Source organism: Triticum dicoccoides, chromosome 3B (genome assembly GCF_002162155.2).
Source record: "Triticum dicoccoides isolate Atlit2015 ecotype Zavitan chromosome 3B, WEW_v2.0, whole genome shotgun sequence".
In the NCBI taxonomy this organism is placed as follows: Eukaryota; Viridiplantae; Streptophyta; class Magnoliopsida; order Poales; family Poaceae; genus Triticum; species Triticum dicoccoides.
Window position 1 is genome coordinate 91,069,503 of NC_041385.1, and position 11,397 is coordinate 91,080,899.

The following is an 11,397-nucleotide window of genomic DNA, read 5'->3' on the forward strand; positions in this document are numbered from 1 at the left end:
AGGATTTTTATATCTTAGGCGAGTACTTGGACTGCAGCTAAGCCCCCAAGTGGAAGTCTGGCTTACCACTTGGTAGGATTTTATTTAATCTTAGGCGAAACGGATTCGCAGCTAAGCCTCCGAGTGGGAGTCTGGCTCACCACTCGGTAGGATTTCTGATAACTTAGGCGAGTACTTGGACTGCAGCTAAGCCCCCGAGTGGAAGTCTGGCTTACCACTCGGTAGGATTTTTGATAACTTAGGCGAGTACTTGGACTGCAGCTAAGCCCCCGAGTGAGAGGTTTGCTCGTCACTCGGTAGGATTTCTGATAACTTAGGCGAGCATTGGGCTGCAGCTAAGCCTCCGAGTGGAAGTCTGGCTTACCACTCGGTAGGATTTTGATAACTTAGGCGAGCGCTGGGCTGCTGCTAAGCCCCCGAGTGAGAGGTTTTCTCTTCACTCGGTAGGATTTTTATATCTTAGGCGAGCACTGGGCTGCAGCTAAGCCCCCGAGTGAGAGGTTTGCTCTTCACTCGGTAGGATTTCTGATAACTTAGGCGAGTACTTGGACTGCAGCTAAGCCCCCGAGTGAGAGGTTTGCTCGTCACTCAGTAGGATTTTTGATAACTTAGGCGAGTACTTGGACTGCAGCTAAGCCCCCGAGTGGAAGTCTGGCTTACCACTCGGTAGGATTTTATTTAATCTTAGGCGAAACGGATTCGCAGCTAAGCCTCCGAGTGGGAGTCTGGCTCACCACCCGGAGGATTTTTACAAACTTAGCCGAAACGGATTCGCGGCTAAGTCACCCACTGAGGAGAAATTTTATTGGACAAAATAAAAAGTGACAAAAATTATGGAGGAACTATGACACTATTATTTTGAGGTCCAAGAACTTACAGAAGTACTTTATTGCAACTCATCCGAGTGATAAAGCTTAAGTGTAAAATGGGCTGAGTAGTTCCGCGTTCCAAGCTCAAGGCTCGTCGATATTATGTTCGACGTTGTAAAGACGGTACGCCCCGTTGTGGAGAACTTTGGTGACGATGAAGGGTCCTTCCCAAGAAGGAGCAAGCTTGTGTTGTTTCTTCTGATCCACTCGGAGAACTAAATCTCCTTCCTGGAAGGCTCGACCCCTCACATTTCTGGCGTGGAAACGACGCAAATCTTGTTGGTAGATGGTCGACCGGATCAGAGCCATCTCCCTTTCTTCCTCTAAAAGGTCGACTGCGTCCTGCCGCGCTTGTTCAGCTTCTACTTCGTTGTAGATTTCAACTAGAGGAGCATTGTGGAGAAGATCACTCGGCAAGACTGCTTCAGCTCCGTAGACCAAGAAGAATGGAGTTCTTCCGGTCGACCGATTAGGTGTGGTCCGCAGTCCCCAAAGCACTGAGGGAAGTTCGTCGACCCAAGCTCCAGCTGCATGCTTGAGATCACGCATCAGTCGGGGTTTCAATCCCTTGAGAATCAGGCCATTGGCTCGCTCTGCTTGTCCATTCGACTGCGGATGAGCGACTGAAGCGTAGTCGACTCGTGTGCCTTGAGAGTTACAGAAATCTCTGAATTCCTCCGAGTCAAAGTTCGACCCATTATCCGTAATGATGCTGTGCGGGACTCCATATCTGAATACTAGTTCCCTGATGAAGCTAACAGCAGCACCGGCATCAAGGTTCTTGATTGGTTTAGCCTCAATCCACTTGGTGAATTTGTCGACTGCCACCAGTACATGCGTGAAGCCACTTCACCCTGTTCTCAAAGGACCGACCATGTCCAATCCCCATACTGCGAAAGGCCAGACGAGTGGGATGGTCTTCAGAGCCGATGCAGGCTTGTGCGACATATTCGAGTAGAACTGACATCCCTCGCACTTATCCACTATTTCCTTTGCCATCGCATTCGCCTTTGGCCAGTAAAATCCGGCTCGGTATGCTTTGGCCACGATGGTCCGAGAGGACGCATGATGACCACAGGTTCCCGAGTGGATATCATTGAGGATGATTCGACCTTCTTCTGGTGTTATGCACTTCTGACCAACTCCAGTCGCGCTTTCTCTGTATAATTGTCCTTTGATTACGGTAAAGGCCTTAGATCGACGGACGATCTGTCGAGCCTCTTCCTCATCCTCCGGGAGCTCTTTTCTCAGGATATACGCGATATATGGAACTGTCCAGTCGGGAATGACCACCAAGACCTCCATGACCAAGTCGACCACTGCTGGGACTTCAACCTCATTCAGATCTGTGGCACTCTTGGGCTGTGGAGCTTCTTCGGTGAAAGGATCTTCTTTGACTGACGGAGTGTGTATATGCTCCAAGAACACACCACTCGGAATGGCTTCTCTCTTGGAACCTATCTTTGCTAGATCATTAGCTGCTTGATTTTTCAGTCGGGGTATATGATGGAGCTCCAACCCCTCGAACTTCTTTTCCAGCTTCCTCACTGCACTGCAGTATCCAGTCATGGCTGGGCTTCTCACGTCCCACTCCTTCATCACTTGGTTGACCACTAAATCCGAGTCGCCGTAGACCATCAGGCGACGGACGCCGAGTGAAATGGCCATGCGCAATCCGTATAAGAGGGCCTCATATTCTGCCTCATTGTTGGAGGAATCAAAGTGAATCTGGAGCACATATCTGAGCTTATCTCCTCTGGGGGAAACCAGGACAACCCCAGCACCGGAACCATTCAACATCTTAGAGCCATCAAAGAACATGGTCCAATGCTCCGAGTGAACTTCAGTCGGCTGTTGCTGTTCAATCCACTCGGCGAGGAAATCTGCTATTGCCTGGGACTTAATGGCCTTCTTTGCTTCAAACTTGATATCAAGGGGAAGAAGTTCAATCGCCCATTTAGCCACTCGACCAGTTGCATCTCTGTTGTGCAAAATCTCTGATAGTGGAGCGTCGCTGACGACTGTGATGGAATGATCAGAGAAATAATGAGCAACCTTCTTTGTGGTCATGTATATTCCATACACGAGCTTCTGATAATGAGGATATCTCTGCTTGGATGGAGTCAAGACTTCAGACAAATAATACACTGGGCGCTGAACTTTGAGAGCTTTTCCTTCTTCTTCCCGCTCGACCGTAAGCACAGTACTGAAGACTTGTCCTGTGGCTGCGATATAGAGCAACAGAGGCTCTTTGCTGATTGGAGCAGCAAGCACCGGCTGGGTGGAGAGCAGAGCTTTTAGCTTGGCAAACGCTGCATCAGCTTCTGGAGTCCACTCGAACTTGTCTGCCTTCTTCATCAGTCGGTAAAGAGGCAATGCCTTTTCACCGAGTCGTGAGATGAATCGACTTAATGTGGCCAAGCATCCAGTAAGCTTATGTACATCGTGCACTCGCACAGGGCGTTTCATTTGGAGAATAGTGCCGATCTTCTCTGGATTAGCGTCGATTCCTCGCTCGGAAACGAGAAAACCGAGTAACTTGCCACCAGGAACTCCAAATGTGCACTTTGATGGATTGAGCTTGATATCATACGTTCTGAGGTTGGCAAATGTTTCGGCGAGGTCAGCGAGCAGGTTGGAACCTTTTCGTGACTTGACGACGATATCATCCATATACGCTTCCACATTCCGACTGATTTGAGTGAGTAGACACTTCGGAATCATTCGCATAAATGTGGCTCCGGCATTCCTGAGGCCGAATGGCGTGGTGATATAGCAGAAGCACCCGAATGGAGTGATGAAAGCTGTTTTTACCTCGTCGGGTCCGTACAGACGGATCTGGTGGTACCCGGAGTAGGCGTCTAGAAAAGACAGTCTCTCGCATCCCGCGGTCGAGTCAACAATTTGATCTATGCGAGGGAGAGGAAAATGATCTTTCGGGCTGGCCCGGTTGATGTGCTTGAAATCAATGCACATTCAGAGCGATTTGTCCTTCTTAGGAACCATGACGACATTAGCGAGCCACTCGGAGTGGTATATCTCTCGGATAAATCCTGCTGCCAACAGTCGAGCCACTTCCTCACCAATGGCTTTTCTCTTCTGGACGGCGGACCGCCGAAGATGCTCTTTGACTGGTTTTGCAGATGAGTCGACTCTTAGGCGATGCACAGCCAGTCCCCTGGGAACACCTGGCATGTCAGCGGGCTTCCATGCAAAAATGTCCCAGTTCTCACGGAGGAACTGGATGAGCGCTTCTTCCTATTTCGGGTCGAGTGTTGTGGAGATGTGGGTCGGAGCTGCATCGGGGTCGGTCGGGTGAATGTGAACAGGCTTTGTCTCACCGGACGACTGAAATGCAGATTCTGTGGTGGGTTTCTTGGATCGCAGCAAATCACTCGGATCTGCGTTTTGCTTGTATTCTTCGAACTCGACCGCTGTCACCTGGGAATCGGCAATCTTTGAGCCCTTCTGAAAGCACTCTTCTGCCTTTTTCCGATCACCGGTGACAGTGATCACTCCTTTGGGGCCGGGCATCTTCAATTTGAGGTACACGTAACATGGTCGGGCCATGAACCGTGCATAAGCTGGTCTCCCCAAAATGGCATGATATGCACTCTGAAAATCCACGACCTCAAACGTCAACTTCTCTTTGCGAAAATGTTTCGAATCACCAAACACCACGTCCAGAGCTATTTGGCCGAGTGACTCGGCTTTCTTCCCTGGTATAACTCCATGAAAGCTCATGTTACTGGTGCTCAGTCGGGACATCGGAATGCCCATTCCTTTCAGCGTGTCTGCATACAACAAATTCAGCCCACTACCACCGTCCATCAGCACTTTTGTCAGTCGAGAGCCTTCGACAACTGGATCGACCACCAAAGCTTGCCTCCCAGGGGTGGCAATATGAGTCGGGTGATCAGATTGGTCAAATGTGATGGGTGTTTGGGACCATCTCAGATAATTTGCTTTTGCTGGGGTGACCATGTTCACCTCTCGATTAATGACTTTCAATCGACTCTTGCTTTCCACATCTGCAAAGATCATCAGAGTGGAGTTGATATGCGGATATCCTTCCTCACTGTCCTCCTTGTCTGCGGCCTTGTCCGACTCCTTCTCCTTGTCCTTAGACTGTTTTCCCTGAAACTGCTGGATCAGGAATCGACATTGGCGAGTGGTATGCTTCGGGTAGATGATATTCCCCTCTTCGTCTTTCTTCGTGTGGATGTGACACGGCATATCCATCACGTCGTTCCCTTCTTTATGCTTTACCTTCTTAGGGTTCCAGGATCCTTTTGGTTTCCCTTTAAACTTTCCTTGAGTCACGGCCAGAGCCTCTCCAGGAGCTGCCGGTTCAGCCTTCCGCTTCTGTTTCCGACTGGTGTTTCCCTTTTCCGACTGACTCGGCTTGTGCTTGCCGCTTCGGAGTTGGTCTTCTTCTTCACCGTTGGCGTACTTGGTAGCAATCTCCATCATCCGACTCAAGGTCATGTCACCGGTTCGACCAAATTTCAAACTCAATTCTCTGTTCTTGACACCATCCTTAAAGGCGCAGACTGCCTGATGATCAGACACATTCTCCACAGTATGGTGCAAAGTGATCCATCTCTGAGTATACTCTCTGAGAGTCTCATTGGTCTTCTGCACGCAGACTTGCAGCTCCGTCAATCCAGCCGGTCGCTTGCAAGTTCCTTCAAACGTTCTGATGAACACTCGGGACAGATCTTCCCAAGTGTAAATGCTGCTGGGAGGTAATTGAGTCAACCATGCCCTGGCAGCTCCTTCCAGCATGAGGGGCAAATGCTTCATGGCCACCTCATCGAACCGACCACCAATCTGAACCGCCACTCGGTAGTCCTCAAGCCAAGTTTCAGGCTTAGACTCACCAGTGAACTTGCTGACTCCTGTTGCCAACCTGAAATTGGGAGGGATAACTGCGGCTCTGATAGCTCTACTGAAACATTCAGGACCGGAAACATGCACTCGACTGCTTGTGGGCGCATCTCTGTCGAGTCCACCTCGATGGGCTCTGTTCCGGTCGACCAAACCTTGCACGATAATGGATTGCGCGTCGAAGCCTGGTTCTCGGGGGTCGACTGGAACTCTTCGCCCCGCACTGAGCTGACGCCTGTCATCTTGCTGCCGAGGAGCGTAAGACCCACCCCTCGGAGGGGAATTGGGCACTCGACGCCTATCATCTCGGTCGAGGCGGTTTCCATATTGGTCTCGCCGATTCTCGCGCCCTTCACGCCGCGAAGGCGATCTGGGGCTGTGAGCCGACTGAACCGTATTCGCAGCGACGGATCGACTGTGAATTCTGTTGCGCGACTGCGACACGGCAGAATTCTGATCTCCTGCCGCCCGGAGCAGATCCTTGATCTGCATCAAGCCTCTGCGAGCTTCCGACTGAGAGGGCTGGATGGACTCTGCTATACGGGTCGCAGCTGCTAAATTCTGGATTGGGGTTCGATATACCTGAGTCGGCGGGAAGAGTTGACGTCGACTGGTGTCGGGAACTCATTGCCGCGCGCGCTCGTCGAGTGCTCGCTGAAGATTCTCCAGTCGAGTGCGTTCGGCCAAATTGGCCAAACGTGCCTCCTCCAAGGCGCGAGCCTCGGGGGTTTCTCCTGCGATGGGAGTACGCAGGGCATCCACGTTCCTGCGGCGAAGTTCCTCTCTTTGCAGAGAGTCGAGTGGCTCGGGCTGGTACTCTTCGTGGTCTCGTGCGGGGTCGCCTCCGTCGCCTGCTCCACCATCACGGGCGAAGCCAGGGGGACTGCGGGGCCCATCGACCATCAGGATTTCCGCCGCTGGATCACTGCTATCGCACTCGGATGCAGTCTCTACGGAGCCAGTCGACAGATCGAACAGGCCGTAGAGAGATTCGTCGGGCTCGATTGCCGCAACTTGGGTGGTGGCCGTCTGGCGAGCCACCGCGTGCCTCACCCACCGCTGAAGCCTCGACCGGCCCGAGCGCTTGCGCTGGCGGGAGACCGGGAGGGTGGCCGATGGGGAAGTCGACCGATACGGGGTCGACGGTTGCCGCAGCAGAATGCCACGGACACATGCGCGAAAATGCGTTGCACCGCGGACGGGGAGCGCATCGACGTCGAGTGGAGCCTCCTGGAGCCAGGCGGAGTCGTCGGCGACGAAGGTGAGAGCACCGAGACGGATCTCTCGACTCTCAACCAAAACTCCAGCAGTCACCATGATGAAAGTACTCGGAAGAACCGCAACCTTTCCCCAAAATCGCTAAAACACCTGCCCCACGGTGGGCGCCAACTGTCGTGGTTCTAAGTCTGACAGTAGAGTGGGGGGTAGGTATGGAGAGGCAAGGTCCTAGCTATGGAGAGGTTGTAAACACAAGAGATGTACGAGTTCAGGCCCTTCTCGGAGGAAGTAAAAGCCCTACATCTCGGAGCCCGGAGGCGGTCGAGTGGATTATGTGTATATGAGTTACAGGATGCCGAACCCTTCTGCCTGTGGAGGGGGTGGCTTATATAGAGTGCGCCAGGACCCCAGCCAGCCCACGTAATGAAGGGTTTAAGGTGTATTTAGTCCGGGGCGTTACTGGTAACGTCCCACATAAAGTGTCTTAACTATCATAAAGTCTACTTAACTACAGGCCGTTGCAATGCAGGGTGCCTTTTGACCTCCTGGTAGTCGAGTGAGTCTTCGTGGTCGAGTCCTTCAAGGTAGTCGAGTGAGTCCCTCGTTGGTCGACTGGAAGGTGACCTCTTCTAAGGGTGTCCTTGGGCAGGGTACTTAGATCAGGTCTGTGACCCTACCCTAGGTACATGACCCCATCAGCAGGCATGTGGGTCGACGAGCTTCCATCAGTTCTTTGGGGACTGAGGACTACTACAAATCGGTCAACTGGGAGGACCCCGTTCTTTTTGGTCTACGGAGCTGAAGCGGTTCTGCCAAGTGACCTGCTTCACAATGCACCACGAGTCGATCTCTACTCCGAAGCTGAAGTAGAACAAGCACGGCAGGATGCAGTCGACCTTCTGGAAGAAGAAAGGGAGATGGACATGATCCGATCGACCATCTATCAGCAAGACTTGCGTCGATTCTACGCCAGAAATGTGAAGAGCCGAGCCTTCCAAGAAGGAGACTTGGTCCTCCGAGTGGACCAACAGAAGCCACACAAACTCGCCCCTACTTGGGAAGGCCCCTTCATTGTTACCAAAGTTCTCCACAATGGAGCATACCGTCTGTACAATGTCGATCGCCAGATTGACGAGCCATGACCTTGGAATGCGGATCTACTCCGCCCCTTTTATACTTAAGTATTCACTCGGATGAGTTGTAATAAAAGTACTTTTGTAGTTTATTTATCAAAGACAAGAGTTTCATAATTTTCCCAGTGATTGTTATTACTTTTGTTTACATAAATCAATCCCCCAGTGGGTGGCTTAGCTGCGAATCCGTTTCGCCTAAGTTTGTAAAAAAAATCCTACCGAGTGGTAAGCCAGCCTTCCACTCGGAGGTTTAGCCGCGAATCCGTTTCGCCTAAGTATAAACAAAATCCTACCGAGCGGTAAGCCAGCCTTCCACTCGGAGGCTTAGCTGCAGCCCAGTGTTCGCCTAAGTTTCTAAAAATCCTACCGAGTGGTAAGCCAGCCTTCCACTCAGAGGCTTAGCTGCAGCCCAGTGCTCGCCTAAGTTTCTAAAAATCCTACCGAGTGGTAAGCCAGCCTTCCACTCGGAGGCTTAGCTGCAGCCCAGTGCTCGCCTAAGTTTTTGAAAATCCTACCGAGTGGTAAGCCAACCTTCCACTCGGGGGCTTAGCTGCAACGTAGTGTTCGCTTAAGTATAAAAGACAACATGCGCTCCGCAAGGAGGACGAGGCGCAGGTCTACTCCTGCCTTCTCCTTCCGAGCTACGCCACAAATACAATGTGCGCTCCGCAAGGAGGACGAGGCGCAGGTCGACTCCTGCCTTCTCCTTCCGAGCTACGCCACAAATACAACGTGCGCTCCACAAAGAGGGCAAAGCACAGGTCGACTGCTATCTTCCCCTTCGGAGATACACCTTGGAAATCCTACCGAGTGAAGAGAAAACCTCTCACTCGGGGGCTTAGCTGTAGCCCAGCGCTCGCCTAAGTTTCTAAAATCCTACCGAGTGGAGAGCAAAACTCCCACTCGGGGGCTTAGCTGCAGCCCAATGCTCTCCTAAGTTTCTAAAATCCTACCGAGTGGAGAGCAAAACTCCCACTCGGGGGCTTAGCTGCAGCCCAGTGCTCGCCTAAGTTTCTAAAAATCCTACCGAGTGGAGAGCAAACCTCCCACTCGGGGGCTTAGCTGCAACCTAGTGCTCGCCTAAGTTTCTAAAATCCTACCGAGTGGAGAGCAAAACTCCCACTCGGGGGCTTAGCTGCAGCCCAGTGCTCGCCTAAGTTTCTAAAAATCCTACTGAGTGGAGAGCAAACCTTCCACTAGGGCTTAGCTGCAGCACAGTGCTCGCCTAAGTTCCTAAAATCCTACCGAGTGGAGAGCAAACCTCCCACTCAGAGGCTTAGCTGTAGCCCAGTGCTCGCCTAAGCGTGACGAGCATGAGTCGATTCCAAATTGTGCTTCGTCCCTACCTACAAAAGAACATCACAGGCACTAATTTATATTCCAAGCAAAGGATGATGATCGTTCGAAGGCGGAAGCAAACATATCAAACGACAAACCGAGTTCGGATAACGTCCTACGGATCCAAAAGTGCTCAGGCATCAAGCCTGTTAAGGTTTATCGGTTACAAAAATCACTCGGCATTCCGAGGCAAATTTAAGGCATCAAGCATAGAAGTTTTTTACCCCTCCTGCGGAGGGCTGGAAGGCACAACAAACTCGTCCAGGTCGATTCCATCTGCGATCCGAGTGGCAGCGGCGATGAAGGTCTCCATGAAGGATCGGAAGTCGTGCTTCTTGGTGTTGGCCACCTTGAGAGCTGCCAGCTTGTCCTCTCGCGCATCCTTGCAGTGAACACGGACCAGAGATAGAGCAACGTCGGCACCGCATCTCCCAGAAGACTTCTTCCATTCGTGCACTCGACTTGGAACTTCGTTCAGTCGAGTCATCAAGGACTCAAGGTCGTTCTGAAGTGCTTCTCCTAGCCAGAGCGTCGTGTCGATGCGTGATGTCGTAACCTTCAGCCTTGCAAGATAGTCAACAACAGCAGCAACGCGAGATTCGAGTCGGAGCACGTTCATGGCAGCTTCATCCTTCACGGGAGAGTTGATGGGGTCCAAGCCAGTTTCCACTCGACTAGTCTCTTCTTCAAAGTTTTGACAGAATTCTGTGGATATGGTCCAAGGATAAGCTAATGTTCCCATAAAGTCAGTAATTACCAGTCGGATATTAGGGATTACCTTCGAGCATGAGGAGTAACTTCTTGGCGAGCCCTCCCAGATAAGCCTCCAAGTCACTCTTCTTTCCAGCCAGTTCGCTAGCCTTGTCACTCAGGGCTACCTTCTCATGCTTCTGTTGAGTGACCTCCTTGTTGGCCGCGTCGAGAGCAGCTTTCAGAGTGGCATTCTCCTCTTCAAGTTTGCTGACCGAAGCCAACTTCTCTTCTGCAAGTTCGTCTTGTCCGAAGCCGCTTTCTGCGCCTCGACGAGGTCACAGTCCTTCTTCTTCAGAGCATCCCTCAGTTTATCTGTAAAATCACAATAAGATCAGACTCGGGGACGGACAAGAAGCAAAGACAGTCATCAAGATTCTCGCCAAACATACCTTTTGCCTCCTCCTTCGCCTTCGTGAAGTTCTCCTGGACAAGCTTCAGGTCAAGTTCGAGCTGGATATGCTTGTTCTCCAATTCGGTATAACGAGCTGAAAGCTCGCAAGATCTCTGCAAAAAACCAATCGACAGACGTCACAGATAGGTCACTTCTGAGTGACTAAGAGAAAAATTATAGTATTTCTAAGACTACAGCTGAATCTAAACATTCAACTGTAGTCTCGGGGACTACACCCAGTGGGTGCACTCAGCGTGCCCCCACTAGTTCTATCAGCTAGACTCAAAGTCGACCAGTCGACCAAAAAGGTGTGTGTGTGTTCTTCAGACTATAGTCGACTGCCAGCAGTCGACCACAGTCTCGGGGACTACACCAAGTGGGTGCACTCAGCGTGCCCCCACCGGTTTATGATTCCATTCGACCAGATCGAGTGAAGACAGTAATGAGAAAAAAGAAAAACTCAAGACATAAAGACTATAGTCCACTGCTAGCGGTTGACCATAGCCTTGGGGACTACACCCAGTGGGTGCACTCAGCGTGCCCCCACCAATCCAGATTCTCAATCGATACACCCAGTGGGTGTACAACAGATACTAAGATTTTCAGAAAGAAAAGTTTTCAGATAACATATCCTAACAGAACAGGCAGTGATCGACCAACCTGAACATTGCTCTGAAGGGCTGAACTGGCGTCATAAGCTGCTTGATTGGCGTCTCGGATCTCCTTCACTTTCTCCATCATAACCCCCGCCTGGCGTATGGCTTCTTTAGCAGCGCTCGCTCGGTCTTCAGGGACGTGGTGGGAG